This window comes from Anneissia japonica, unplaced genomic scaffold (assembly GCF_011630105.1).
Source record: "Anneissia japonica isolate Jap-2015-1 unplaced genomic scaffold, ASM1163010v1 scaffold287860_len53820_cov107, whole genome shotgun sequence".
Classification (NCBI taxonomy): Eukaryota; Metazoa; Echinodermata; class Crinoidea; order Comatulida; family Comatulidae; genus Anneissia; species Anneissia japonica.
The window spans coordinates 13606-19290 of NW_022736643.1; the positions used below are offsets into that span (position 1 = coordinate 13606).

General features: G+C 29.0%; 1 long non-coding RNA gene across 1 annotated transcript in view; it reads left to right on the top strand.

The window, feature by feature from the left end:
- Positions 1–5610: 5610 nt before the first annotated feature.
- The window catches only part of LOC117116828, a 1966-nt gene continuing 1891 nt past the window's right edge, over positions 5611–5685 (top strand). The window contains exon 1 of the long non-coding RNA XR_004446827.1: positions 5611–5670. This is a non-coding gene — a long non-coding RNA (uncharacterized LOC117116828). The remainder of the gene's footprint in view (positions 5671–5685) is intronic.

Here is a 5685-nt window from a genome sequence, read left to right on the forward strand (position 1 = left end):
GTCATTAATAATAGAATCAACCTTAAAATCGTTTTTTGGCCTTTTTTTAATGAAGTTATAGGCAATTATATACGATTTTACTATGACGTCACTGGCGAAAGAGTAACAAAAGATCGTGTAAATAGCGCCGCGTAGGGTATCCGCTGCGTACGATCTTTGCGTGTACGCTATAACCATGGTTGTAAATTGTGATTGTTACAGCATGCACGCAACGATCGTACGCGGCGGATATCCTACGCGATGGATACCCTACGCGGCACTATTTACACGGTCTTTTGTTACTTTTTCGCCAGTGACGTCATGGTAAAATCGTATATAATCGTCTATAACTTCATAAAAAATAGTCAAAGAACGATTTTAAGGTTGATTCTATTATTAATGACATATCAAATATCCACTCTAGAACAAAAAATCATTTTGCTAGTTCTCTTTTAATCCAACTAAATAAGAAGTCATTGTTATACAAACACTGGATTAACTGTGATATAGTGTTAGGATCTTGTAAATAACAATACATTTATACGTTCCGACGAATTATTATTAAAATTACGACGCAAATTAAATTGGCTAAATGAATATGTTTGCATAATTAAAGCAATACCAGATCAATGGAAATATATAATTAAAAACACAGACATTTTTAACCCTGAATGTAACATAAATAACAATAAAAATTTCGAACATTGTAAAACTAAAAATGTATATGCGTGTTTAGTAGACAACGTTTTTGTAACACCAACAATACAAAAAAAAATGGGAAGATTGTTTTATTGATGAAAATATTGATTGGAAATCATGTTGGTTATATAAAATATGTAAAATGAAGGACAAAAAATTAGCCCAGTTCAATTACAAGCTCTTACACTAGATTTTGCCTACTAACAAAAGATTACATATATGGAAACTAAAAGATACTGACAAATGTTATAAGTGTAAAGAAAATGTTGAAGATGAAAAGCATATGCTTTTCAATTGTACATTTATCAAACCTTTTCGGATGAAAGTTAAATATATATTAAGAGGTATTGGGCAAGAAAATATATCTTTTAAGCAACTGGTTCTTGGAACAGAAAATGTAATTGTAGATTATATTTACACTGCTGCAGCTTTTACTATTTACAAAGAAAAAATTCTGTGTGAATTAAAAAAATCAAGATTTACTGATCTATGGAGAGCCTTTAAACATAAAATCATGTTCAGAATTAAAGGTGACTTATATATCGACAAAGTAAAGGGTAAAAGGAAATGGAAAAGAATACATAATTTGCTGATTGATAGTTAGGAATTTTTTAAACATATCTACATTGAAAAAAAGCCATAAATATAAGTAAATACTACAATATTGTATTACGAATTGTAAATTATAACAAAATTTAGGAAAGTACATACAGGTGACACTTTTGAAAGGCCTAAGTCAAAGATGATTTGGATATTGTACAAAGATATATATATAAAAAAAAAATGTGGAAAAAAACAATGTATAATGGATTTTAATTTAAAAAAAAAAAAAATTAAAGGAATTATTCATTGTCTGCATCTGATAAAGAGTAGAAAATGGATCTAAACAACAATGATGGCTTACTGGGCAATCGCATGTACCACCGCTTAAATGGACCTCTGCTGGTGCTGCAAACCAGACTTCTGAAATTGTAAAGAAACTAATGTATATTTCACAAATCGGTTATATTTTGGATTTAATTATTATACAATTTAATGAATTTCCACCTCTTATTATTTTCTTTTTGTTTCAAACTTTACTTTACCATGGAAAAAAATACTTTGTAAAAAAGAAGGCTTTGATTTTGACAAAAGTATTATATATGTATATATTAGTTACCCGTATTTTATTTGAAATGTAATATAGTTTAAAGATGGAAAAATGAATGAAAACAATTAAAAAAAGAGTGACAATAAAGGTGGGTGACTCCCACGAAAGACAAAAAAAAGTATAATAGGATGTCAATTTAGGGAAGATCAACATAATAATGATAATAATAATGATGATAATAATAATAATAATAATAATAATAATAATAATAATAATAATAATAATAATAATAATAATAGCAAGTATGATAATAAAATAATAATATTAATAATAAAATGATAAATAGAAATAATAATAATAATAATAATAATAATAATAACACAAACATAAAAATAATATTAATATTAATATTATTGATAAAAACAATTATTATTAATAAATGCAAGGCGACGACAAATACAACATTATACCATAATAATCAGAATGAAAAAAAAAGAAAGGGAAAAAAAATCAATCAGATTAAAACATCATTCATTCATGATAATAGGGAACAAAAACATAATTAAAATAAAAATTGATAATAATAGGATAAAAATTATAATGTAATGAAAGTTGTAATAAGCATTGAAGGATATAATGTTGATCAGTACATTTAAAAACTACGGAGGTCGGATGTTGACCTGATGACAATCTTTTTCTTGTCTATCTTCAGTAGGCAGTTTATTCTTCCATCAAGAGACCACGTGGCTTCTAGGCGAGCAGATTATGGCCAAAAAGTCCTCTAAAAATCGTCGAGGTGGCAATGGAAATACTACCGGCTAAATTTTATTTTTCTTCTAAAAATATAGGTCTTGAGAAGCTCAGAACTCAAAATTACCCAAAATCCCTTTGGGGGAACACCTCCAAATTACGCATTTAAAATGGCCGCCATTTTTCCGTTTTAAATTATAATTTATATAAAAAATAACATTACTCGAATAATAGTCATCAACAATTGGTGAAAATTACTCAAAATATTCGTTAACCATCGAAAATGAATCTTGCATTAAGAAAAACTACAATTTCAATAACCATAGCAACCGTTGCTATGCAAATTTAAATTTCCTATTTTATTCATGAAATTTAAGTACACAGGAAGCTCAAAGTTTATTAGAATCTTTATTTTCATAGGTTTTATGAACATGTTTAACATCTGAATTATCTATTATCATCATATAGGATTTTGTAAAAAGAAATGCTGAAACTTTGATATATTTGCATAACAACACTCTATATCCAAAGCAACGAAGCAAAATCAGCAGAATTGCTGTACATTTGTCATTGACCAAGAAAAATCATGAGATACAATATATTTATATAATAAACATCACTTATTGAACAAAATTAACTCATTGGTGTATAAAATACAAGGTCATCACCATAGCAACTGTTGCTATGCAAATTAAAATTTCCTATTTTTTCATAAAATGTAGACCTGTATATAATGAAGACCTAAAGTTTAGTAATAAATAAGGATTTATGAAAAAATGTTTATTAAATATTCTAAGATAACACAATTTAGTATGAAAGCAAGGTCATCTCCATAGCAACTGTTGCTAATTAAAATATCCTATTTTTTTGTAAATTATTAAAGTGAAATCCTGAAACTTATTGATATAATTAAAGTTTTTGTGAGGGATCTTTAGTAAATATTAATATTGTAAGATAACATAAATGAAAGATAACATCATAATGTGAATACAATATGATTGTTATCGCCATAGCAACGAAAAATCACTAGAATTGCTGTTAATTTGGCATTACTTTTTTTTAAATAACACACGGTCTTTGTTGATAAAAGTTGTACATAATGGTGTTAAAAATAGGTAATCACCATAGCAACCATTGCTAGCAAACTTAATGAAAACTTTAAGTGTAATGAAGAATGTTTATTAAATGTTTATTAATATTTATTTCATTTCTTTAGACCAACAGTGAATCATCACTACTAAAATATATAAAATTTAAAAATCATAGGGAACATTAATGAATAATAAATTTAAAATATAATTTCATATATTGCATCACAATATGGTTTTTAATTTCCATATAAAATCAGTTTGGAAATTTATGTAATGGTGTGTCGAACAAAACGTCATTACCATAACAACCATTTCTATGCACATTTTAATGTATAATGAAAAATCAAAATGTAATAATGTTATTAATATAATAGGATAAAATTCAGTTATACAGTAATACATCTCAGATAATTCCATATACATTTATTATTAGAAAATTATGAAACAGTGGTGTACAAAAATACAGTGTCCTCACTATGGTAACAATCACTATATAGACTGAGACTAGCCATTGGTTTAGGTACTCAAGATTTGATCAACATATCTTCCCAAATTTTATCATTTTGCATCAAGCCATCTGTTTTAACTTTATATGAAGCATTGTACAATGGTTTTATTTCTTGACTTAAAGTATCTTTATACATTCTGATAACATACTGTATATTTTATAATATACATACATATCTCCCCAAATTTCTCTTATTTTGTCCATATCTTGTTGGAAACTCCACTTCGTCTTAGTTATAGCCTATTCCACCTTCAGATTTTTCTCTAATTCTAGTAGTAAATCTGTCACCTGCCACTACTCGTAGGAATCTAACATTGTTGTATTGCAACTCTAAAGATTCCAATGATGATCTGTGTGAATTCTCCTGCCCAACATTGGTCCGAATCTGCAGTTAAAATTTAAAGCTATGGTAACAATCACTATATAGACGGCAGACCTCATCCAAGCTTTATAAACTATCACAGATGGCAGTGCCGGATTAACCATTAGGCAAATAAGGCACAAGCCTTGTGGGCCAGGCGAAAATGATGGGCCATCAAAAGTTAGACTGCAATATTATTTACACTCTATTTTCCGGTATTATTAGTCCAGTAAACTCGGAGACATTCTACTGTTAGAGTTGTGGCAGAGTATTATTACCATGGGGTCCATTCAATTACCATTTTTGGGCCATTTCCAAAATGTGCCTTGAGGCCAGACGATGCTTAATCCGGCACTGACAGATGGTCATTGATTTGAAGAATCAGAATAGACACTGTTAAACCATAATGAGTTATGTGGAAATGTGACAGATATAGAATCAACCAAATAGCTGAAAAGTAACTGCATCCACATAAAATGGGGGCATTTGTGTACATGCTTGTATTAATTCTCGTGACATGTCCTGCCAAACATTTCAGAAGTTGGGAAAGCTCGTTTCCTGCCATCTAGAAACCGAAATTTTCCCGGGGGTAACCCGGATCGCTTTCTCTTTGGGGTTCATTGATTCATGGAATCGTTTTCAGTACTAAGGAAAAACCATTTAAGAAGAACTTAAAAGTAATTGAAAGACACCTCAGAATTCGGGAAAGCTCATTTCCCCCATTTAGGAAACAACAACAAAAAACTCTTCTTTAACAGCGGTACGTCAATGTTGCATCCACAGTAAACTATAGCAATCAAAATCAATAAAACCAACAAAATCAAACAACACAAAAAAGATGGTATGATTAGGGAGAACTGGAAACAATCTCCCTGTTCAGACTTCATACAAGTATAACACAATTTGTAAATACTGGGTAGCCATTCTCTGAACATGAATTAACTTACCTAAATAGTTGAATTAACTTAGCTAAATAGTTTATCTACATAAATAAACCACATAAATCATTATATTGAGCTGCATATATGCAATAAATAAAACATTATATAGTACTAACTTACTTTATGATTCAATTAATTAATCATAATATAAAGTGCCTCTGTTATTATTGTATATTGAATCAATTATTTTACAGAGGATTTGACAACTGTACCCACTACGGACAAGACAACAGTCACAACCACACCATCAGGTGAGGCTTGTTTAA